Source organism: Ochotona curzoniae, unplaced genomic scaffold (genome assembly GCF_017591425.1).
Source record: "Ochotona curzoniae isolate NIBS_2020 unplaced genomic scaffold, NIBS_Ocur_1.0 contig_2321, whole genome shotgun sequence".
Classification (NCBI taxonomy): Eukaryota; Metazoa; Chordata; class Mammalia; order Lagomorpha; family Ochotonidae; genus Ochotona; species Ochotona curzoniae.
This window is the reverse complement of record NW_024465421.1, coordinates 19,856,036-19,882,728: the sequence shown is the minus strand read 5'-3', so window position 1 is coordinate 19,882,728 and position 26,693 is coordinate 19,856,036.

Below are 26,693 nucleotides of genomic sequence, written 5' to 3'. Positions count from 1 at the left end.
TTAATCTATCTAATAAAATTGCCTCCAGAGATAAACTTAATCTAAACTTTCTTTCGCTATCTCTCAGTATAATCTAATGGATTTTTCTCGGTCTCCATTGCAGCACAAGACAGCTGGGTGGAAGATAGACCCACCACGTTAATTAATCCACTTCACTCTTGTCAAATGGACTTGGTATGTGGAACAGAACTTGGTGCTTCCGAATGTACTAGGGTCCCACAGGCAATAGAACTCTCCTGATGGGATGGCTCAGTTTTTATGAACTATGGAAGCTACCAAAATGTCTGTGGATGTGGCTTGCAGACCTTTGGAAGAGATTTCGTGGGGTGATGAGAGGTGAGGAGAAATTGAGGATAGACAAACGCAACCATTTTAGAAATTTCTAATCTATTGCTATAGAAAAACACTTGGGAGTGGGTGAGGGGGAATGGGTGGTGACCATTTACCAGAATTAGAGTAAACTCTGGAGAAATGATGGTACACATGGCAGGCAGCCTGCCCTCATACATGCAAAGTAGAGACAGTTGATATGGGGGTATCTTCAGTTTATTTTCATATGTTTAAAATACAGAGCAACAGAGAGAGTTTGCATGAGAGAGATCTCCTATTCGGTAATTCACTCCCCAGATGTCTGCAACAGCGAGAGCTGTGTCAGTCCAAAGCCACAAGCTAGGAACTCCATCTGGGACTCCCACATGGGTGACAGGGGCTCAAGTGCTTGAATCATCACATTCTGCCTCTAAAGATGTGTTAGCAGGAAACAGGATCGGAAACAAAAATGGGAATCCATCCCAGGCACTTGGTCATGGGATGTGGGCACTCCAAGAGGTGGCTGCATTCAGGGCTTCAGGATGCCCACCTAAAGCAGATGGTTTTGTAAGCACATTGCCTGGTGGTTGACTTCCAGCTAGAAGGAACACAGGCTGGAAAACAATGATGCAGTGGGTGAGGCACCACTGTTTGTGCCCTAGGAGGAGAACACACTGTTTTCAGGAACAGTTTGTCCATCCTAGATTCTCTCATCTAGTGTCAGACACTGTCTTCCATTGCACAGATCATCAAGTATAGAAAACAAGCCACCATGCACTTGGACCAATAATATGCAACCGGAGGACTCAGAATATACACAGCAGTATCTCTACCCTCAATATGAGTGACTTCCATTGTCCTTCCTTCCCCAAAATTCACTGGCTCCTCTGAAGGTTGATGAGCAGTGATGACATGCATCCAATGTTTATGTTAAAGCCCGTTGCCCTCTCTCATGAACATCGTGACAACTGTTCATGTGCAAACCGTTTTCTCCTTCCTCCCAGGAGAGCAGAATCCCTACTGCTTTCTGGCTGGGTCCTTTGCCCTTCTGGTTAAGTTTCCCAACCCCCTAACACATGCCTTCATACACGGAGAAAGAATTGATAATTACACACACCTAATATATGCCACTCTGAAAGATAGCTGGGACAATTGCATGAAGACTTTTTTAGCAAAAGGAATGAAGGTTCATCTTAGGGATAGAGCTGCTCTCAGTGATGTTACTTGAAAAGCCTTTTGTAGCTTAGAAGCAGATGTCTTTGTCCTAGTATTAGGTCCAATAAGGGAGAGATGCTGCATTTGTTGAGGGAGGAGACCTAATATTCAGGAAAAGGTGAGAAGCAAGAACTGACCACTCCATAGGGAGGGGAGAAGATGAAGAGGAGCATCTCATCTCATCATTTCACTGGAGTGGACACTGGGATGAAAATAAATATCACTGGTGCAACATGTACAATGCCAGCCAACACTCCCAGTGGCTCCCATAGAGTATTCGGAGAAGCTAACACGCATCCAGAGCATCATAAAGCGGCTTCATGCGGTGAAACTCAATGAGAATTCAAGGGCTCCATCTTGCTTCTAAGAATTCAGAGAACAGCGCAGAAACCTTCCCCTGACACCTCTGCTTCGTCAGCGGATGTTTGCTCGGCCAGCTCCTCCCCCCACGGTCCTATTACACAGATGCTTTTCTTTCATCTTATAACTAAGGAAACTTTGTTCATTCATTCATTTTCCAAGAATTTTTTTTTAGCAACTATTGGGTACTAGGTCATATGCTTGGTGCTGGGTGACATCCCTGACCAAGTTCTCCACTTTGCCTCTTGTTGGTTTGACTTGGGACCGCTCACAGGAATGTGAGCAGCAGGAAGTGGGTGTTCCTGTGGGCCCTTTGGAAGCTGCCCATCTTACAGCTCCTACAAGAAGGACCTCCTTCTCCTCCTCCTCCTCCTTAAGGGTGCCATGTGCACCCTTAAGTCTGCATTGTTCCTCTACAAGTTAGTGCTGACAGAGAATGTAGAATGATACGCACCTAACACAGAGCCCCGCCCATAATGAAAGCTCAAAAAGCAATGGATTCCCTATGAGGGCCAGGTTAAGCCCCTTTCAGCTTTCAGAATCACTGGTTTGGATTGTTTGTTTGTTTGTTCCCTAGCAGATCCTTGTCCTCTTTCTCGCACCATTTGCAAGTGGTGTCCTGATCCTCTGGGGTGTGTTTGCTCAGCCCCTTCCCAGCGTTCCACCTCCCCTGTTGAGATGAGGTGTCATAAGGTGACAGGAGACTGTGAAGAAAACATTCCTAAGCAGATGAAGACAAATCCATTAGACAAACGCTCCTGTGCCCGCTAATAGAGCAGTTGAATCATCTCAGCACCGTGAGTTGCTATAAAGCACAATCGCTCCTTCCTGGTTCCGTAAGGGAAATAGCAAGTCGGTTCATACGTAACCCTTGCAAAATTTGCTTCGCCTGCTGCCTCACCTGCTTCTTGCTGCCTTGCAAATGCCCTCTTCCTGATGCTTGTCTGCCTCCACATCCATAACTGAGCACACTCCACAGGCTGAGACTCACACAGAGATGAAGAAAACTCATTAAACGCAAACCTTAAAGCTCAATTCTTCCTTAGAAAGCAGATAGCTAGCTGGGTAACTAAATTCACTGGGCTCCCAAAATGTACTTTTCTCAAAGGCTTGGCAAAGAAGTCAGTGTGGTGACAAGGAAACAGCTGCCAGGCACAAAGACACCTTGCAGTAAATATTCAGAGGTCCAGCAGGCAGGAAACCATAAGAATGAAGAGAGGATCCCTCCAGCAGCCGAGAACCTCATGGGACAACGATTCCAGACAGACAGACTCACATCCCCAGGGCTTGCCGACCCATTTATTTATTTAATTGTGCGTTCTCCCTTTAAAAAATATTTCTCATCAGTGTTATCAGCATGGCCTCAAAATGACTTTCCTATTATTGCTTATAAACAAACCTTTATCACAGATCGCTTGCTGGCTGAATTAAGACACTGTGTTAAGCAGTATATTGCTTCTGTCTGGCAGATCAGCTGTTTGTAGGAAGATAATAATACCAAAAGCAACCACAACAATCAGCTACTGTAAATTAACTTAACTGTGTGAAATAATGCCTCCCCTATCAGATTAGCTTTCTGAATGACTTTATCCTTAAATTAAAGCTTGCTGGAGCTGAAGAGTAAATCATTTAAATGGTGCCGGGTTTTTCAGGTAATGTCTTCATATATTACTGTAATTTCAATCCGCCAAGGCATGCAGATGGCTTTGGTCTCTAGCTGCTTGTCTCCAAAAACCCTCTCCTGCACTGCCATTTCGTAATTACAGAGCGGCTGAGCGCCTGCCGCTGCTAGATTTCCCAGGGTGCACCAGCAGCCAAGGCAATGTATCTTAAAATTATTATTCTTGTGTGGCCCTCGTAACATAAATGTAAATCTTTTATGCTAACGCTGTCAGAGGGTTAGCTCTGGGGCTCCAAGGTGTGCTGATGGAGAAATCACCCCCCATCCATCAACCGCGGACCATTTGGGATCTGACAAATAACTCGCTTTTGGGGGGAGGGGTGAGCACTGGAAGCAGAATATTTCTTTGGAATCCGGGTCGTGTCAAACAAGTTGCTGCTGCGTTTGGAAGGGAGTGTGGAGAGGGAATGTGTCCCACAAAGCAGTCTCTACCCGGGGGTCTTGGGACCCAGCGGGCCCTTGCTGGAAAGGAAGACACGCCTCTCATCAACGTGGGTTCCTCTGACTGCACTGCCTTCTAGGTTATGTTATTAGGAGAAGATGAAAAGCTAGCAAGCTTTGGGAAGCTTCCTGGAAATGAATCTCTTTGGAGAAGCCAGCCTGGGGAAGGCGCTCCCTCCCCACCAATAAAAGCAAGCTTGTGGGTGTCTAGCTTTCCCACGTGCATAAACCCAAGCAGTCGAACCAATACTGCTGCAAACCGGGTCAACCCGGATAGGATCTGGAGCGCCATACCTCTTCCCTCTGTCCAGCGCTCCATATCTCTTCCCTGTGGGAGAGTCAGGAGCTCGGATCCGGGGGGCTGGAAGGATTCTGCTGGCTGAAAACAGGAACAGAGAGACACAGTCAGGGAGATAACCAGGCAACAAGGACTGATGCCCAAAGTCCAGCAGAACAGAGGGAGCTGACTCCAAAGACAATAGTTAAGAGATAGACGCTGGGGAGGGGACGCATCTGCTCACGTACAGGAAAACAGGGAAAAGCAAATCATTACGCCTGTGTATGGGATACAGTGTAAAGATAATACCAATGACAGCTGCAACAGCAATCTTTCTAGAGCAATTGTTGTACATCGGCCCTGTTCTAGGAGGGTTACACACTGTATAGTCTGTTAACCATGAAGCTTAGCTCTATAAGAAGCTCCGGTGGGAATGATAGGTGAGTGACCAAGTGGCTTAATGATGGGCGAGAGGTGACCATTTTCGCTTCAGTGCCCATGTCATGGTGAGCCTTTAACTTGCGCTAGTGGGAACTGAGTGTCCTCCATTATCTGGCACGTGGAGGACTGTAATTCAATGAGTGGGATGAAGCTGGTGGGTTTCTAGCTTGGCCAGAACATTTCCAAAAATATAATCCCTAATTGATTTAGGGGAACAATGACTCTAGTGATCAAAATTCATGGGCAAATGAATCCTTTATCCAAGATACTTTCCCCTGATTTATAAGCTTATAGACTACAGTAAAAACAATAGACGCTTCGTTGATGCCAACAGCCATCAAAGCACATTACATAAATCATCTCATTACTCTTCCCTAGAATCCTATTGAAGTGAAATTCCCATCATCTTTGCTTTACAAATGAGAGACCTGTGGCTCAAAGGCATCACATTTGTTGATCAGGCAGGAAGGGATGAAGGCAGAATTTGGGTCCCAAAAATCTGAGTCAAACTTCCTTTTGTTTTTTAAAAGCTTATTAAACTTGTAAAGTGTATCCATTTTCACTGGGTATAGTGCAACATCTCTCCAAACATCAAATCAGGCAGCTAGGAATTCCAGCACCTTATCTTTGTTTGGTTGTGGAACCCACAGTTCTTTATACAGTCTACGTCACACCTTGGAGAACTGTAATTGTCCCACTATCATGTCCACTTGATCTTGGACTGTTTTGATATTGGTTGCCCATTCTGCCTCTATTCACTTTCTCCCATACTTCTGAGCCTCTATAACCATCATTCAAAATTCATATTTTTCCAACTTCCACGTCCGAGACAAGGCAAGCTGTGTCTGTCTTTCAGGGTCTATCTTATTATAACATAATCTCTAGTTCTATCCATCTTGCTACAAATGTCAGAATTTTGTCCTTTATAGCTAATACTCGATTGTATATGTATCAGTGTCTTCATCCATCCATGGGTTGATTCCATATCTTGGCTATTATGAACAGAGCTACAATGAGCATGGGAGTGCATGTTGAGGTAGAATTGCGTCAAAAAGAAGTACACTCAGCATATTCAAGAGTTCCTGCTGACACAGACCCAATAGTATGATAACTGGACCATCAGATAAACCTGCTAGTTCTTTTAGGAGAGTCTCCATTCTTTTAACTGCCAGTCATATAACCTTCAATGTGAAGTACACTAATGTGACATTACATAAAGAGGAACTGTACTATAAGAAGGTTTGGCAGCTTCTAATGTCAGGTCTTATGTTATGATGTTCACAATCTTAATTCAACTGCATAAGGTCTCTATGAGGAAATAATACATATTTGGATTGAGACGTGTTTGACAGTGTCTGTCCTCCTCCATCCTCTGCCCTGAGACCTGGCCCAATCCATCCTGATATTTACAGGATACCCTGGTGTATGTAGGTTACAATATCTCCACAGATAACACCAAATAAATGACTGTGGTCCCATGAGAAGGTAACACTTAATGATACAGCTGTCCTAATTTGTGTAAGCCACTCTGTGACATTCTCACAACAAATTTCCCTCCCAGCACATTTCTCACAACACAGCCCGATCATTAAGCATTGTGTGGTGGTTTTAGATGTGTATCTACATCTATTGATTCTGTTTCTCAGGAAAACACTCATGAGAACAGAATCTCTTACAATGACATGATCCACACTCCAGCCCCACCTAGGAAAGCCACCCACCACCTGCTGCTGATTCTAAGTCACTGTCCAGTGCCAAGGCAGCCCATCCCCAGCCCACGCCAAGCAGTTGCATCTCTTGGAATTAGGAGTTGATATGGAGAACAGGAACATGAAGTAGAAACATCAAGATAAAGAGTGGCACAAACTGATGAGAAAACGTACCTTGTGAATAGGACAGAAGTGGACCAAACAGGGACTCTGAAGCCCTGGGGAGAAATGGGGAGACTCCCCACCCCACCCTACCCCCGCCCCTTGACCCTTCAATGTAATCTTCCAGCTCTGAGCGATAAGGGCCGTTTCTGTTCCTTGCAAAGCTGTGGTCTTAGAGACCTTCAGCCGCTTGCCTGTAGTCACACAGCTCTTAAATGGAAGAGACAGATTTCAAGCCTCCGTCTCCAAAAATATCTCCTATTCCACATTCATTACAAAATATTTTGACCTCCAAAAACATATAACCTTTAAATTTCCATGTAGTGTGACCTGGGGTATGAAACAAAATCTAACCAACAGTGCTGAAGCCCGAGGATGCCCCCACTGTGCCCCTTATCTTTCTCTCCACTGCCCCCACTCAAAAAGTAAGTGCCTTCTGAAATGGGTATTTGTCCTCCCTATGCCTTTATGCCTATGCTTGCATAAAGTGTTTCTATGTGTTTGTTTTTGTTAAACAGTATAGAAATGCTACCTCTCAGCACATTTCCTTCTAAAGGTCTCTCCAACCAAAATTTACCCATCTTCCTAAAGGTCCTACACCTAAAGGTCTAATTTGGAATAGGTTCCCTAGGGAGTGGGGAGTTGGTCAAGGCTAGCAGAATCGACACCTGCAGCAGAGAATTGAAGATGGCAGGAGAAACAGAGGCACTGTGTCCCCATCCCCATCCCGCCCCAAAAGGCTTCCATCAACCTCAGGGGCTCTGGAGCTGGCTTGGTGTTCAGGGTTGTCTCAGTGAAGCAAAGAACTCAGACTCTTTCATACCCAAGGTTGCCCAGTTCCCACATTTGGGCCACTTCTGGGGAACACATGTGACCTTGAACAATGACTCTTTCTCAGGAGAAGGGTGTCTTCACAGAGGGTCCCTCAACTGAGCCCTGCTGGCCACCAAGACTCCTAACCTGCAGGGAGATGACCACTTCCATCCTGAAAGGGTATCTGGGCAGGGCCACCCACCATCTGTCACAGGGTCAGTGTCTGACCAGCTTTGCCTTCAGAAAGAAGTCACTGCGCATTCTCTCCTTGTAGCTGCACCCAGAGCCTTCCGTTTGCGAATCCCCCTCATCTCAATTCTAACGTTGCAAGCTGGAGAGGGAGTGCCTTGTTTAAGATTTTTAGAGTAATAGGCTATTATTTCGAAGGAGAAGGAATCCTCCCCAGGGGCTAGTGACCTCCAGAGCTCTTCCATTTTTCTCCTTTTTAAAGCTTTTGTGACCTGAGGTATGGGAACTGCAGCATTATGTAAGAAGTTCTAAGCAAAGAGATTTGAACCTGACTTGAAGTCTTTCTTTAATATTCAATAAAAAGTTGGAGATTTATTGGCCTATGGCAGAGACCAATTTCCTGTTACATGGACCAGAGAGGAGATTAAAAAAAGATTTTTAGAGTAGCGCCCATATTTCTTAAGAGAGGCAAAGAACAGAGCTCACCTAATTTTGCGGATCGGGCAGCTAGCACGGTGCCTTTCTCTAGGCTGATCTGAAATTAGAAGACTGGAACTAAAATCCTGCAGTCTTCCCACAGGGACCATTTCCATTTTCCTCTGAGTAACAGCTCCATAAGGATCGTCTTCACAATACTAAGGTCAAGGTTGGAAGCGGCTGAGTGTGGGAAAGATTGAAGACCATGCCACGGGCTCTCGGTGATGTACTCTGGTGTGTTCTCTGCAGCCGCAGGGGGAGGAACAGTTCCAGCAGCCTCCTGAATTTAAAAGCTCGACTGCAAAGATGCAGGACGAGGCCACAGGAAATATGGCAGAGGGACTGACAACGGGTTGAAATGAGCTATCAATTCCCAAAATGTATCTGGCTTGGGGTCAGACTATCTGAGCTTGAATCCATACTGCTTGGGTGACCTTGAGCAAGTTACTTAGCCCTTCTGTGGCTCATCTGAAAAATATAGATAACAGAAGGGCCTATCCCACAGCTGAGCAAATGCGTGATGATTTGGGAAACGGCACATGAAGTATTTAAGATATCAGGTTTACACTGTTGTCTGACCATCGAATAGCGCACAATGCTGACTTAAGCCTGGATTCCCTCCTGACAGACTGGATGGATATCACAAGATGCCTAATTGGAATTTGGAAACAAGAGATTCAGCTCAGTCAGGACAGGAGTCCTAAAAACCATACTCTGATGGACCCCAACCTACACACCAAGGATGACAGATCCTTACATTTGGCGAATCTGTGGTCCTGAATAACAGACAAATGCAGCACACCTACACAAACATCAACCAGAAATTTTATCCAATGCACAGAGAAAGTGATCAAAGACACTGTTGAAGGGCGATGCCAGATAAGGGTTTTGAGAGATGGAAATGGGGATTTTGACAAGGTGAACAAAGAAGGCAGAAATTTCAGGCAAGGGGAGACAGTGTGAAGGTCAGCTGTGTAACATGTAACATGTGCGGGTTCGAAACACGAAGTTTCTGTTAGCATGGGCCTGATAGAGAAGTGATTGCAGACAGAGCGAGCAGGACCGCTTGCAGACTCTGGAAATACTGTAAACAAGGGAGTGATTTCCACTTCCCTTCATTTTCCTTTGTCGCTTGGCTGCGACTGCCAGAATCACCCATCCCTTCTTGTTACGTTACATCTTTCTTCATTCATCACGCTGGTGGGATGTTTTTCTTCACATCAGGTAGAGTAGCATCCGTTGAGATGGTTTCAAAAGCAAATGAGCCAGCAATTCTGTCCTGGAAAGTTCCAAGTTGAAGAGGAATGCGCAGTCACAATGAAGCCAGTTGGATTCCATGATATGGGTAAGTGTGTTACATACAGCGGGATCAGCAGGGAGAAAACATGGGGACGGACAAAAGGGGCATCTACAGAGAGGAAGTGACATTGGCCTGGGATCTTAGAAAGTGAGCCAAGTCCCACCCATTGGAGAACAAGGGGAGCAAAAACCAAAGTCCCGGAATGACCCCTGGGTTCTCAACTCTTCAGGAATGTGGAAGAGGTCAAGAAAACAGGAAGCATTGAGCACAAATAAAGCATTTCTCCCAGAATCCTCAGCTTCCTTGAAGAGGCCATGGACAAAACCAATCACATAGCCAAAGGATCCTTGGTTACTCTGACTGCCTCAAATTCCACTGAGAATGGAAGCATTGCTCACTTTCTCTGAACACACATCCTGTCTAGGCTTGAACCAAAAAGAATCTTGTGCATAGGGCGTGTCCAGGCACAGTAACAAACATAACCCTTGAATGATGCCAGAAGAGCATCCTATTCTAAAGACACAGGGATGAAGAGGAAAAGAAAACAACAGCAAAAAAAAAATGGGGAGGAAGAATTCCAACAGATGTGGTATCCTAAACACCCAGAGAAGCGTAAATAGGAAGAGATATGCGTATGTCCATCTCAGGAAGCTGTAACATCAGATAGCACAAAGTTTGGGTAGTCTTAGGCTCCAAGAAGAGCCAACAGAGGGTCTGATGGCAGTTTATGACCTAAGGAATCACGATTGGCACCTGGCTGAAAACACCTGCAATCCCAACACAGAAGCCGTGGCCTCCCTCAACATCAGCACCAGCCAGAGCTGGATCCAAAGGGTGTTTTCTGTTCCAGGAGGCCTGGCAGTGAATGGCTCTGGGGAAAATACTTCTCTGGGAAGCTAGGAGCTCTTTATCTTTCATGAACAGGAAGAAGGCAATCTCTTCTGGCAGTGAGGCAACAAGAGTTTCGATGGATTTTCCTCTCCCAGATCAAACTAGGGCCTGTGAGCCAACTCACTGAACAGTCAATCTTCCATTTTTTCGGGTCTAGCTGTGATGTTATTGCAAAGTCTTTCAGCAAGTGAAAGGGAGGTCATCCAAGAAGAAACTATCCACCCAAGTCTTCTTTCTGGAGCCACACAACACGCACCTGCATTTACAACAAACAGGGGGACAGTACACACCATCAAGCACTACCATGACCAAAGCTTGCTACCTGCTTAGATACCCTATTCACAGAATTGCCACATGTGCTTTTGTGCTTATGTGAGTTGGAGTTGACTTCATCTTGTGATCCTTTGATGCCTATAACGCTATCTGGGCTTTGATGATTCTGCTTTGCAAAATGGAAACAGCATCCACTAGCATTGTTCATCAACCTAACATGAAATTGCTTTTGAAAAATGTCAAGGATTGCAAGGATTTAAGTTATTCTTGGATACACGGCCCTGGTTGTGTAGAGGGCTGCAAAAGTTCCTGACCAACAAAACCTGCTCTTGCTCCCTCGTTCTTGTCAACATCAGTTGTTTGGACCAAACTCGGTCATGTTTGATGCCTCTCCTTCCACCACCTGCCACAAGCAAACCCTCAGCAAATGCTGTTTGCCCAGTCAGTACAGTTCTCCCTTTCTCATTGACAGTCCTCATCACTGAGCAACTGCAACAGCCCCAGCACCCACCTCCCTTGTGCCACTGTTGCTATCCTATATTCTCTGCTCCCCCCTCCCCAGACCAGCTGAGGTGGCTGGACCTTGTGAAATGAGAGTCACCACACGGCTCAGTCCTGCCCCTCCTGTTCTAGCCACTTCTCACCAGCCCTGGTAAAATCCAGACGCCCTCTCTTGGCTCACTCCCGGTTACTCTTCATGAAGTCACCACCAAGCTCTGGCCTGCAGATCAGTGATCCAGAACTGTCTATTCTTCTGAGAACACGTCAAATTATCCCAGCACCTTATCCCACGCCTTACTATCCCAGCACCACTGCATGGTTCCTTCAAGGCAGTGGGAGAGATCTCCCCAGCCCCTGCAGTGTGGACACAACACAGTTCTCCTGCACCCAGACTTCCACCTCTGTGGTACCTCGTTAATCAGAGCCTTCCTGACTTCCTATTGGAGGCAACACAGAGACACTGAGATCCCACACACACAATGCACACTGCTGCCACACAATGCAATCCCCCTGCCCTGCTTTGCTTGCTTCTCTGCTTGGAGTTATCATGGTCTTGACTCTGTTACAAGTGTAGGAATTACATGTATCTCCTTCCAGCCAATAAGGGCAGGGAATTTGCCTGTTTCATATAACACTCACTTCCCAAACCCTAAAACAGTGGTATGAGATACAGGGCGAACTCAAATGTTTGTTATATGTATAATGGGATGAATCCCCAGAACTGACAAGCTTGAGAAAGTTGGACCAGGAACTGATGAGCAACTGTCTTTGTAGCTAAATATCTGCTCTCCGTTTGCTTCGCTGGATTAGATTGCACTAAGACCTTTATTTCTATCCTATCCTACCCAAGGAAACCAAAACATATTATTATTTTTAGGCGACTGTGTATTTCTCTCCCAAAACAGCTGGGGAATACACAGTTCAGACCTGCACATCACATATACCCTAAGCTTTGGAGTTCTCAGGTACCGAGCTAATGGTTGACTCACTGTTTACTTTGCTGGAAAGAAACAAACCCAAGCAGCACGGCGATTATGCAGAAATCTGCTCTAGGTTAATAGCATTGTGGTCCCACTTGAACCCAGGAGAGTCTGTGAGCTGAATATAGATACATGGGTTAGCATGGTATGTGCTTAGTAACACCAGCTTACAACATCCAACAGACAAGATGTGTGTTATTATTAGGTGGTTTTACCAACATAATCATGAGGCCAAAGCCAAAGTAAACCATAAATGTGCTTTCCATTGCTTCTGTGATTCTGCCTGGTTCATAAGAAAAGGAATAATTAAGAATCATTAATATTTTATCCGGTGCCTGCAACTGTGCTAAACGTTTTCCTATCTCATCCCCTTGTTTAAGAGATCCATTTGCATAGACCCAAGGAAAATTGAGAGTAACCTCCAGATCCTTACACATGTTTGTCCCATGGACACCCCAAAGTCACTTTACTCCAAATGAACCCACCAGGTTAGCCCTGACCCATTCCTCTTGAGCTGCCCACCTCTGTGAATGCTCTCACCACCATCAAAGAATCCCCAGCACTCTGCCTCTCTCCTCTCCACAATGGCAAGATGCCCAGCCTCCTCATCTCCTAACTCTACGACTGCCTGTGGTGCCTACAAGTCCTGCTTTGTCAAGTGGAGTAAGAGTGAAGGCATATGTGTGTTCCTGGCACAGCCTGTGCCTGTTTTTCCCTCTGCCATAAAAGCTAAAACATTCCAGAGAAGTCTCAGCCTGGACCGGGCAACGAGGATGGTAGGAACAGACCCAAGCCAGGCTCCAGTGAATGTGCACTGTGAGTCAGAAGCCAGCCTTGGGAGCCAGAAATGGAGGGCTTGCTTACTCCAGCACAGCCCAGCACAGCCTGACTGATGCATTGCCTTCATAAATGCCTTGATGGGATGAGCCAGCTTTCCAGGAAGACTCATAAACTTCTGGATCCTCTTTCAAACTGATTTCTGCCATGTGATCACATGATCCTCTGTTGTATAACTTGGACATTAATGAACTTTTTGTGTGTGTGTGTGAAGGACCAGGTTGTAACTACTCCTGGTTTCACAGGTCAGATGGTCTCTGTCCCAACTACCTAATTATGTTGTAATGCAAAAGCAGCCACAGACCATAAATAAACTAATGAGCATGGCTGTGTTCCAGTAAATTCCATTTTCGGACACTGAAATTTGAATTGCATATCATTTTCACATGCCACAAAATATTACTCCCTTCTTTGGAAAACCATTCTCAGCTAATGGGCTATTTAAAAACAGGCAAGATTTTGTTCTTGGGTCAGGGTTGGTTGATCTCTGATTTAACCAGATGTCTCTTAAGTCCTAATTATGGCATTGAAAGGCCTTTATGATATCACCCTGATGGCTTTCTTATGTTCCCAGGCACCCCACCCTCAAAGGTGCAAAGCCTGACTCGACCTTGTGCTTGTATGAAGCTAGGCTCCTCTGCACATCCGAGGAAGCTCTTACCCGTCCATCAGGACTGAGCTCCAATGCCACCAGTGGTCTTAAAATCCCTCCCAATGCCTGCTTTGGCTGCCCCCTTCCTGTGTAGGGGGCATGTGTAACGTGCATGTCCTTATTGTAGCTCTTACTACTTAACATCCTGAAACAGTTTCTCAACTTTAACACTGCTAGTACTGGGAGCTAAGTCATTCTTGGTTGTGAAGGCTGCCCTGTGAACTGTAGGATGTTTAGTAACAGCCCTGGCTTCCACCCACTTGGTGCCAATAGCACCCTCTATATGGTTGTGACAACCAAAAATGCCCCCCAAATATTAAAAATACATTCCCTCTTGTCCTTCCTCCCTCCCTCCCCACTTCCCTAAATATTTACTTAGGCATTTAAGCTTGGCTCCCCTTGAAGACAAGAGAGAAAGATTCTTCTTTACTATCAAACGCACAATTCACCTGCTCTGGCATATAGTAGACCTCCAGCAAATATTTGTGGAATGAAAAAAAAAAAAACCCTGAGTAAAACCACTGAATCATTGCCTCCATTAGCATCGATCTGAATGATTTTTTTAAAAGATCTAATTCTAGTAATTGGGTTGCTGTTTTTTTCTTTTCCTTTTCAGAGAAGCCAGTTTTATGAAACCCAAGCCTCATAAAAAGAATTTTCTAGTAAACGTATTCCCTAATTTATGTTGCTCTCACAAATGCAATTAGCACTGTGTCTGTTTTACTAACAACACCCTGTTTTGAATAGTGCTTGCTATTTCTCTGTGTAGAGACCTGAGCGTCCCACAAGCTGCAAGCAGGATGAACCGCTGCCTATGGATGGGTAGGAATGAAGCAAAGCCTTCTAGGCATTCCTCCCTTCTCTGCCTATCTTCAGCAACATACGTTTTTGAGTTCATGGCTCATTCTACTTCTGGTAGAGGAGAGAACAAGGGCCAGGAGCCCATGCACACCAGCATGAGCATGGAGTACAACCACCTGGGGCTGCCCAACATTGTCTCTAAGTGAGGCTTGGGTAAGTCCTACTGAAGAAACTTTTTTTCTTTACAGTCAGAGACACAAAACTCCTGTCCCCATCAAACCCCTATAAATGGGCTTACAGCCAGTGCACCTGGAATTTGAGGTACATTTGATCAAAGGAAATTAAAGTTTAGTTTGTAAATATGATTCCCAGATCCAACATCCGAGAATAACACACTGATATCAGAGCATCCTCTGTATCTAGTTAGAATATCGCAGCTTATCAGAGAGCACCTGAACTAACATGTAGTAAGTGGTTGACCTCAAGTAAAATGAGGACCAGAGAACGTGAAAGAGATAGAGAGAAGTAGGACGGCAGAGCTCATACTGTTGATCTGAATTCTCAACTTGGCTCCAACTCAGCTCTGCCCTAACCAATGAGAGAGTTTGGGCACTGCTTCCTAGCTTTTTTGTGACATGGTGTCCTCTTTGCTACAGCAGGAGTAATAGTTAAAGCTACAACCTGAGATTTTTTTTTTAAAGATTAGGTTGGGGCCCGGTGTGGTGGCGCAAGTGGTTAAAGGTCCTCGCCTTGCACGCCCGGGATCCCACATGGGCATCGGTTCTAATCCCAGCAGCCCCGCTTCCCTTCCAGCTCCCTGCCTGTGGCCTGGGAAAGCAGTCGAGGATGGCCCAAAGCTTTGGGAACCTGCACCCGCGTGGGAGACCCGGAAGAGGCTCCTGGCTTCAGATCGGCATAGTATCGACCCGTTGCGGCTCACTTGGGGAGTGAATCATCGGACGGAAGATCTTCCTCTCTGTCTCTCCTCTCTGTATATCCGCCTTTCCAATAAAAAAATAATAAAAATAAATCTTTAAAAAAAAAAGATTAGGTTGGCACATGGCAAGCAGACAATAGATGACATCTGCTGTTGATATTAGAGACCTATGGTGGTGGGAACCATAACCCTCATGTTAGTTGCTATTATACAGTGACACCAGAATCCTCCTCTGGAAACCCCTCGGTCCCCATCTCCCGCTTTAAGAGCACATGTTGCTGAAGGGTGGCTCCCACAGCACCACCCCACCTCTTCCTACACCACCCCACCTCTTAAAGTTTCTACCACCTGTCACCATCACTGCACTGTAAACCAAGTGTCCAGCGTGGGAACCCCTGGGGGACACCATCCACCCTTGTCTGACCACAGCAGATAGGAACGCACATATACACACACATACTTCCATAGCGCAGAGGTACCGTGACAGCCATCAGCCAGATGAAGGAAGTGGAAACTCCTGCTCTCATATGTTGGACACCTACTAGGCACCAAGCATTATGCTTCCTAGGCATCTTGTCTCAACCACGCATGTAAGCGCCTTGAAGCCAGGCACCTTGTCTGACTTACATTGTATCATGTGATAATATCGGGACAGATGAACCCACAGCGCCCACGGCGAAGACAGACACCAGCATCCCACAAAGCCCTCACAGAGTTAAATTGAGTCATACCAAAAAATGTAGTCAAGCAATAAAACCATCGTGGGCAGACATAGCTCTGTTTATACAACTTTGTTTTTCTTAATCCCAAATCACCAAGCCCTCCCCGGGTGGCCATGAGCAAGACACAAACATTAACATGGAAGACCACTTTTTATTGGAATGTCTTTACCTCTCTATTGAGGAGAAAATCTGTCCCAAATCCTAACAAAAGTTTGATTCCAAGATGTGACAAAATGTTCCCCATTCTTCCCTAAAAAACAAAAGCAAGTAACCTGCTTTGATAACCCGTCCCTAGAGAGCAAGCTGGCTTCGACTACAGCAATGGCCACATTCTAAATTTAACTGACCGTGCAGATGCACTACATACAAGCAACAAAGAGCTTTCACTTTCCTGGCTTGGAGAAGCAGGATGCTTATGACCTGTTTACAGAAGACTGCATAAAATACAGCCTCAGAATCTTGTCTATGAGTGGGCTACCTGGAGTCAAGTGTGTCTTTTAAAATATGATGCATCACTTGAAAGAACGGCTTCTCGGTCTCTGGTCCCCCTCCTGGCCCTTCTCAAATCCATTGCTCTCCCATAAATAACGATACGAGGTGATGGCCTGACCACTAGTTTCATCATACCCCCACTGTATAGGATGTCTTCCCCGGTGGATTTTTGTTAAGAAACAAAATACAACTTTTATTGAAATCAATAAAAGATTAAGGTGGCAAAGTGATTTATTGACTACAGAGGAGGCCCGTTTTTCCCTCATCACTACAACAGCTACTGAAAAGGATTTTTTTTTTTTACCCTGGGTCTTCACGAAAGTCATGAGAAACCAAGACTCATTCATCAAGTCAAAAGAGAATGATTAAAACACGTCAGCAAACAAAGAGCACCCATGTGCCGAATCTGGCTGACAGTGGCCATGTTGCTAAAATGTCCAGGTCACAGAGCACAAAGGGATGGAGGAAGGGTATGGGCTACAGGTGGGAGGAATCTCAGGAAGGTGTGGGGAGCCACAAGTTAGACCTGCTCCATCTGCGGTCAGAGCAAGCAAAGAGCCAGGCACTGAGAAACCAGGAAGCAGGTTGAGAACCACCCCATCTGGCATCCACAGGCTGAGGGTCAAAGGAGTGTCTGGGTGTCAGCAGAGGGCTGAGCTACTGAGGTCCAGAGCCAGGCTCCTCCGTGTCACCGGCCTCCTGGTCAGTCATCCCCCACCTCCACACCCTTCCCCGTGCTGTGTCATCAGCTGGAAAACCCCCTATGCTCAACCACCTCCCCTCCCTGAAAACCCACAAAACTCACACCCTTGCTCTCCAGGGAACACTCGGCTGCTTCCCCTGAGCTCCAACTCACCCACACTCAACAAGTGCCCACTACGCTCTGATGATGGCAAATTCCAGATGCCCCTGTGAGTGGAGGTCCTACTCTGTGGCAGATACAATACAGAGCACCTTGCTTGCTGATTATATCCATGTGCTAAAGGAAATTGACCAATGTAGTCTTATACCTAGATGTCATTCAGTGAATATTTCTAAAGAAACGTGTACAAAATCCTCCAACAGTCCTGTGAGGGGTGAGTACTCCAACCCCTGTGCTGCAGAATGAAGCTCCAGTGACCTCACACATCAACCCCAAATCCAGCTGCACAAGAGGAGGGACAATAGCCTCTGAGACAATGAGAAAAGTCAACATTACAGATGCTGGGAGAAAAGCAGTGAAAGTCTGGGTCAAGCATTGTAGCCTAGTGGGTTAAGCCCATGGCCTGAGCTGCAGGAATCCCATTTGGGCATTGAATCAAGTCCCTGCTTCACTTCTGATCCAGCTCCCTGCTTAAGGCCTGAGAAAGCAGTAGAGGACAGCCTAAGGCCTTGGGCTCCTGCACCTGTGTGGGAAATCCAGAAAGCGCCTATCTCTTGCCTGGCCCAGCCCTAGTCGTTATAGTCATTTAGGGAGTGAACCACCAGATGGAAGATCTCTATGTGTTTCCCTTTCTCTGTGTGTGTATGTAATGTTGCCTTTTAAATAAGTAAAAATAAAGCTTTTAGAAAGCAAAAAATTAAGGCCTCACCTCTAGGCTGCTTGTAAATTTAGAAAACTGAGTCCAGCACTATTACCTAAAACTTGTCCCTCAAAGCTCTGCCATTCACAGCCTGAGACTTGAGGCATCTTTTCCAGTTGTGGGGAGTGGGGGGGCGCAGTGGGAGGGGCTAAGCCTTTTATCAGCAGTCACTGCAAGTCTCCATTAACTACATAATGAGTTGATTTTTAATTTTGACATAATGAGTCACAGCAGCACCATCACCCCCTGGATCAGCATTGCCACGAATATCTCTCTCAAGAAAGCTGAACTTTCTAAACATCAACTTTTGTTAAAAAGTAACCCAGCACAATTCTACTTCTAGGAATCCATCCACAGGCACTTGCATTTGTGAGAAATGATGCAAGTATTGCTTTAGTCATTGCAGCTGTGTGTGCAAGAGTTAAAACACTTCTCAAAAATAATATATGCATGCTTCCACAATTGCAGAACAGGCTGATGTTCAAAAGATTGAAACTACTCTGCATGGCTGATGTGAAAGGAGTGCCAAGATACTAAGAAAAGTCAAAAAGAGCCTGTGCATGAGTCTATCGCAGAGACAGATAGATAACAGATGTAGACCTAAACATGTATGTGTACATGCAGGTTTGCTTGTACAGAATGTCTCTGCTAAGTATAGGAAAACAGCGTCAGCATTGCTTCACGGACTGAAGATGCATGAAAAGAGAACCTTTTCACTCTGTATGTTTTGAATTTCGTATTTCATGTATGTATTGTCAGGCAGGTGTCACTCAGCAGATATAAACCCAGGGTCTGCTATGCTGAGGGCATAGTAGTAGTTAGAACACATTGAGCTCTGTGCTCCTGCTAGTAGGAAGACAGAAATAAGCAAATTAAATGTATTTGCATTTTATAGATATATAGATGTAGGTAGAGATAGAGAGAAATAGAGATAGATGATATTAGAAGGTCATAAGCGTTAGGAGAAAAGGTAAGGTAGTGTGCTATGAATTGGTGACAAGCAGGTGAAATGTTAAGAATGGAGGGAGGGCTGGGCCCAGCACAATAATCTAGTGGCTAAATCCTCACCTTGCTTGCACCTGGATACCATATGGTTGCCAGTCCATGGCCTGGCTGCTCTACTTCCCAGCCATCTCCCTTCTTGTGGCCTGGGAAAGCCATAGAGGATGACCCAAAGCCTTGGACACAGCACCCACATGGGAGACCTAGAAGAAGTTCCTAGGCTCCTGGCTTTAGATCAGCTCAGATCCGGTCATTGCAGCCACTAAGGGAGTGAACCAGAGGATAGAAGATCTTTCTCTCTTTCTCTCCTTCTCTCTGTGTATTTACCCTTCCAATAAAAAATAAATAAATCTTACAAGAATGGAGGGAGGACTTACCTGAGTGAGTTATTACTGAGTTGGCCGAAGGAAGTGAGACAGGAGCAGGCCAGATGGTCGGTGTCACATCCAGGAAAGGGCTGACATTAGAGCATGTTTGTTCTACGAATAACTATGAATGCTTTGTTCTACAAATAAAGCATTTCCTGGATCAGTAGCCCAAGCACTGCTCAATACGATGCGGTGTTTCCCGGTGTCACTGCCATCCATGGCTCAGCAGCTGAATGAGATGCAATCTCTCCATGCCATGGTGGTGAAGAAACTGGGTTCTGCATGCGGAGTATCTGTGTGCCTCCCCCAGTTCTCCCACCTCCCAGCAGTGTGGCCTCAGATAAATGACTTCACCTCTCCTGGTGTCCTTTTCCTTGTCTGTTCACTGAAGATAATAACATCAGCTCCCTAAGGTTGAGATGAATATTAAGTGCTTGAACTGGCGTAAAAGGCTTAGTGTCGTGTAGACTCACTGTGATTGTTCAGTCGATACCTGCTGCTGTTGGGAGAATGGGAATTGCCTTCCCTGTGTCATCATTTTAACTTCTCTATTGAAGGAGGTCACACGTGCAAAGCCCCAGGCCTTTGTGCTCCGTAAAGTGCCATGTAAACCCAAGAGCTGCATTGATGACGGTGGTGATGCTAAGGGTCAATGTCACCACCTTCCTCTTGGTTCTGGGGTAACGTGATAAGGCCGAAGGATTACTCCCTCCCCAGGACCCCGGAGGAAGAGACTCAGTCCTGCAGAAGGTAGACTGGTTAAGGCACAGAGCAACTTTGTTATTAAGCCCATTACTTCTTAGTACAATAAAATGCTTGAGTCAGGCTAACTTTGCAAAACGAAGGGATTCATTTAGCTGCCAGTTCTAGGGGTTCAAGGGCATGGCCCCAGCATCACCTGAGTGGAGCACACCTGAAGTAGATCACACCTCGAGACAGGAAGCCAGAGAGTAATTCAGGGCTCAGGCTTCTGTAGCAACGTAGAGGTCACACCAGGGCTAACAGAAACTTCTACAGGAACTTCTACTTCCTCCCATTGTCTAAGGACTTTCCACCAAGCCTCACCTTCAAAAGGTTTCATCTCTTACCACCACCACCATAGAGACCAGACTTCAAACACAAGCACCCTGGGAAAACATAGCAGGACCAAAGGTGAAACCTATCCTGCAATCAAGGACAGCTGGACAGGAGCTGCCTGCAGCTGACAAGAAAGCGGGCTGCCTAGAGCTACCCACTGTCTTGAAGCTTCATCCTTTGCGGGGACCAGTGAATGTGGCTGTGAAGATGCTGAGCGCAGACCCTGTCAGCAGCAGAAAGAAAGGAGACACTGCTTTCAGTGCAAGCACTATTTGCAGCGGATAGCTGCGTGGCTGCGGGTGAGGGCAGATCCCAGAGGCCCTACAAGCCATGCCTCAGACTCATCTCAAAGATTGCTGGCTCTGGCCACAATGGTCCAAGCCAATAATTCTCCTCAAGCTTGAAGATGGATGGCCTGCCTCCATCCTCAGGAGAAAAAGAGCTGATGTGGAAAGGGAAAGCATTCCTAAGACTTATACACACACACTCAAACTGCACACTGAATCAGACCCATAAATAAGCTGACCAGAGGCACACACAAGCAATTAGGCAGACCTCTGCTGGCCTAGAGGGACACAAAGGCATAGAGAGAGGCTTCGCAGGTAAATACAGACAGCAAAAGACCATGCAAACCCGAGTGCAGAGAGAGAGCGGTAAAGACATGCGGGAGCTGATGTATAACTCCAATATACACACCTGTGTTAAGGCACGGGGAGGCGTGCAAGATACAGACAGGCAGGCAACGAAGATACACCGATGCGTGTGTGCACAAAATGCACACCAGCACACGGGGCCGTGATTGCCAGCCATATCTCAGCTGGAAATCAGCATCTTTAAAGAAGAGAACTACGGTTGATAAGATTCCAGCACTCAAAGAGGTCCAGAGAGCATGCCCCCGCCCCAACACAGATCCCGTGTGGATCCGCTGCATTGCGCTCTGTGCATAAGCACTTCTGATTTAGATGATAGATAGAAACCATTTATACAGTTAAACACGGTAGGGGTCTAAACGCCGTTCCCTGCAGAACACCAGATGCGAATAGATGAACATTTGATTGTCCTCACGCCTGTTTCTGACAAGCTAACAGATAAGAAACCATCCCACTGAATTCCCAGAAAACTGGAGACCATGAAGGCAGATAACAGCGTGCAGGAAGGGCGAGGATTTATTAAGGCAGATTTCTAAATATTAAAGAGACAGCAGCTGGCCGTGCTTCCCTCAGCAGACGTTGTAGGCAGGATATCACTTTACAAGCAAGATGAATGAGCGCAGAGTTTTCAGGCTCTGCAACATCTGGGAATGACCCCACGCAGCCGTTAAACGGGCATCCTGGATGCGTCTGTATTGTGAGCTGCATGGAAGTGTGGGACAGTCCCTGCTTAAAACCATCTCTTTCTTAGAGCTCCTGGAAGTCCTGCTTTTAAACCCAACTCACTCACCAGGAAGGCTTCAGAGTCTCTCAAAATTGCTTACTGCACCTGTTTCTGACAAGCTCGGAAACCATTCCAGCAAATTCCCATGTTTACCCAGGGATGCAGAGAAAATATGCAGATGCCTTAGCATTTGCTACATAGATTACATCATTATTGTCTTCACTAAACTAGGCCCCTTACATAATAATATACTCTTGCTTTCCTTATTTTAGAATCTATTCCATGGATCCACATTATGCGATATTAATATACCCTCCCTTGCTCTCAAAACAACAGTATGTGGCAATGAAAGTTTACATTTGAAGCAAATATGGCAAAGTGCTTCTCAAAAGTTAAATGTGAGTGCCCACTGAACCTTTCTATGTACTTTTCTGTATTGTTTGACATACTTTAACCGAATGTTCACCTGCTAAATTCCCAAGCCCACATTACTTACCGGCTAGATAGTACTACCCCACGAACTATTCCTAGTATTTTCAGAAGTCAAAACAACTACACACTCGAGTTACTTTACCCAAAGCAAACCTATAAAATCAATGTCATTTACCTTGTGTAAGATTTTTGTCAGGGGTCTCAATGGAGAGACCAGTTCCTCAGTGAGGACGAGACTCCTGGCTTGTTTCCTATGGGCAGAGTCCAGCAAAGGTGGTGGGGTGTCTCTCCTGTGACATGCTGACTCTCAGGAGACACCCTTCTTTCTCACTGACTGGAGTGAGTAGCCATGTTAGAGAAGTTCATGCAGGTTTGGTACCCACGGGCAGCCTGTGACCCAGAGCTAACAATGGCAAACATAAGCTACCATCACAACCACAAAAGTGGAAAAGCAGGCCCTTCCCCAGCAAAGCCTCCAGATGTAAACCCAACCCTGGCTCACAGGAGATCCTAATCCAAAGACCCGAACGGGCTGCACCTGTCTCACTCAGCCCATACCCTGCAGTTCACAGAAACCACAAGATAAAACATGTGAGCTGTTGTATCCACATGGTATTTGTTCTACAGCAATAGAAAATGAACACAGGATGACTGTATCAGTAACGCACTTGTGTATGCTCTGAAACACAGAATCTTCTGAAAGCAAGGTTGTTTTTCCTCCATTCCGAACCCAGAGAGGTGAGCAGTTGTGGAAGCAGTGTTCTGTCCAGGCAGCCCTGGATTTATGAGCAGCTCTCACTCGCATTAGGCTGCAGGAAGGGCCGGGTATCTCTGCTCCTGTTTAGGAGCCCATCTGTTTCCATTCCTTGTCAGCAGTTTGCATAAGTGAGTGGTTTTATTTCTTGCAAGAGAGGAGGGAAAGCGCACGAGTTACCCCAGCAGTGAAAGATTTGTCAAATAAAGCTTTTAATAATGGGGCTGTTTGACAGTTTTATAGTTCTTCAACTTCCTGGCCATTTGAAGGTGGTAGGTTTTCAATAAAAATTAAGTCCTTTTCCAAGAGAAACTCAGTCCCCTGTTATTTTAAAAACAACCAGTCCAGGGTACACCATGGCGCCTTAATTCCACCACCGAAAGTAAATCTCCTGCCTTTTCCATATTAATAACTCAGGCAATCCATCAGTCCAGGACGGACTGTGAGCTTTCCACACCAGTACATACAGGTGGCCTGATGAACCACATCTGTAACGAGAGCTGCCCAGTCATCATTACGCTGTTCCTGAAAATAAATGGCCTGGCCTTCACTGCAGCTTACTTAAGCGCACCAGAGGGGCCAGCACCCTGGATTTCATTGCTTGGTTTGCCTGGATTCTTCAAAGTTACTTCTGGGTGAAAGGAAGCAGCTCAGAGCAGCCCTGGTACAGGAGGCAACATGTTGAAAAGCAAGGGGTCTAGGTTCCCAAGTCCTAGAGCGAGCTCATCACCTCCGAACTCTGTGCCCATCGACTCATTCTCTGACTTCGTGGAGACTTAGTATCTCCAGCTGTCAACTGAAAGCATGGCTGTGGATGTCAGCATTTGAAAGTCATGTCCTATATGGATTGATCTCCCCCCTAGGCCTCTCTGGGTACTCACAGAAAGGAGCCAGGGTATCTGCTCTTGTTCAGGAACCCATCTGTTTCCCATCCCTGTCTGTTTCCATGGCTGTCTGAGAGAGCATCCTTCATCAGCTGGGTGGTCCCCAGTGTTCCCAGGTAACAAACACCATTACAGCCCACTCCAGATTCAGGAGAAACACCCAGAGGACACTCTGAGGACATGCTCCTGGGTGGGAATGGGTGACGGAAGGAGGGACCACTGAGCCTCAAGTATAATTTGGATTGTTTCCGATGTGTAACGTTGACAACACTTGCATTCTTGCCATAAAGGCAAAAATCACGGGCATGTGGGATACCACCTTCAAGGCACTAGAAAAATGCTAGCTGTTACTTGCGTTGGCCTAGGGATTGGGTGTTCAAGTGTGTCTCCCACCAAGCTTGAGTTTTTGCTTGTCCTCGAGGACCACAATCATAGCTCCCCAAACTCAGCTGTTAGGAATTTGTCGCCATTTCATAGTCTCCAAAGCCTCTATTCACCACAGACCCTGGAACTCCCAACTCCTATTTGTCTCATTGGTACCTGCACTTTGTAGGTCCCACAGGTGCTTGCCCAAAGTCCCCAGAGGCTCAGCTCTCAGCCCCAGGATCAACTCCCGAGGAATGCTGCCAGCCCAGTCTCCTGTTCCCAGCTAAGTCTGCCATCCATTGCACATGCTGCAGGTGCTGCACATGCACATGCTTACGATGTTGCATCATCGTAAGTCTTTATCACCTCCATCATCCTTCTCATGGTCAATTATTATTCTCTTTGAATAAATCAAAAATCCCGCCCTACCCACAAAGATCCCACTGGCAGGGCTCAACAACCTGCTTCCATTCCAACAGTGAATTTAAACAGTTCCACTTGTACTCTTCTGCAAAATGTGTATGCTTTGCATAACCTTAAAATAACTTTAAGTGATGCTCCAGTATTCTTTGAAGCCTGTGGCCCTTTCTCCTTCCTTTCCTCACTCAGCCACCAGCTTCTCCTGGTCTCGCCTTCCCTCCGCCTGCCTGCCCCTTGATGTCTGCTGAGGAGTTAACTCTATTCAGGAACTTGTTTCTGCTTGGAACAAAATGGCCGCATTATAAACCCCCTCTATCACTTCCTCCTGGAATTTAATTGGATTTTTCTCTTCCCTTTGTTAGTCAAAATCACATCATAAAAATCTCCGAGTGCAATCGCTTTCCATCGGCTCCGTTTTAACGGGTGTCATGATGAGGCTTGATGGAAAGGGGGTCCTCTACTATCCCACAGAGGAAATAAATATTTGACTTGCAACCCAGGCTTTATTTATGAACTGGATTAACTCATACCACTCCCTGAAGGGGAATTGAAGGAGAGGTCTCCGGCTCCCTATTTACAGTGGCGGTCAATTCATCAGTTGTTTTCACACAGGGCTCCTGCACTTGAAATTGTTTGGGGATTCCAGCAGGCAGAGTTTCATAAAGTCTAGTCCACAAAATCACCTAAATCAGAATCTCCAGGCATGCCTGATAAAAATTCAGATTCTTCCATGCAACCTCAGGCCTACGGAGTTCAAATCTCTGGCGGATCAAACCTGAGAGTCTAATTTCTAAAGTTAGGCAGCAGTTCTCAAATTTTCGTATGATCAGTTAAGGTGTGCTGGGAGAAGGAGCGGAGAGAGGAGATCCCTAAGTACATATTTGCGGGATGGAATGAAATAGAGGAAATGCACAGTATCCTACCAGACCCTTGGGTTGCAGCATTCAAAGCAGACCTGAGGACATTTCTCCACTCCCACAAGAGCCTCTTCCTTTAACATTCCCTGCCTACATTACACTCCGCATCCTAAGACTTGAAGATGAAATTTAAAAAGAATTTCATCATGTTGTGGAGCTTTTGTTGAGCTTATCAAAAGCTGGAGAGGATTTAGCGGCTTGGATTTTTCTAGACACTACAGACAGATAAATGAGTAGGTAGGAATTTAGTGTGCATTTAGTTTACACGAATGGCTAGAATCCCACTACCTGGCCTATCAGCTGCTACCTCCCAACATTCTAGTTAGCAAGCAGCTGGCCTTGGGAACAGAACTCGGACCTGATTTGGCATGTGGACATCCTAAGTGGTGATGGAGCCATAGCACCAACCACGAGCCACTGCCTCTGTGTTTTAGCTTCAGCTGATGAGTGAACTATGCTTCCTCTCCAGTCTCAGCTCCTCTTTGCTGTAAACGTGATGCAGAGTCTGCAGGGATTTGGGAATGAGCATCTTTAGGGACCATTACCCTGCCTACCACACTACTTAATTTTTCCATCCATAAGCCTGAAAATGGGATATGGCCCCCAAACCTTTAGCATCTTCACCATCATCACTCATTAATGAATTTAGAATCTAAGCCCCAAATACTGCTTTGTCCCAGGCATGGTCCTCGGTAACCATGTAAGGATGGAGATCATTGAGCAGGATCTCTATGGGGAGCTGGGTTTGGAAGCATCACCTGCTGAGGAGTGCAGAAAGGAGACAGGATATGGGGGAAATAAAATGGTGACGATGATGCAGCCCCACAAAAAGAACTGGGAAGCTGGGGGAGGATTCCCAGCCCACAAAGTCTCTCACAGACATCAGATGAAGGAGCCCAGGAAAACAGTGTCACTTTGTTCTTTCCACTGAGACCATCCTCAAAGAGACTGCCAGCTGAGTCACCTTGGACCCGTGTTCACAGCAGGTCCCAGAGCAGGTGTCTCATGGCTACTCCGCCTTCCATGAAAAGGCAGCACGCATTTCAATTAATGCTGAGTACCAAACGATGCACCGAC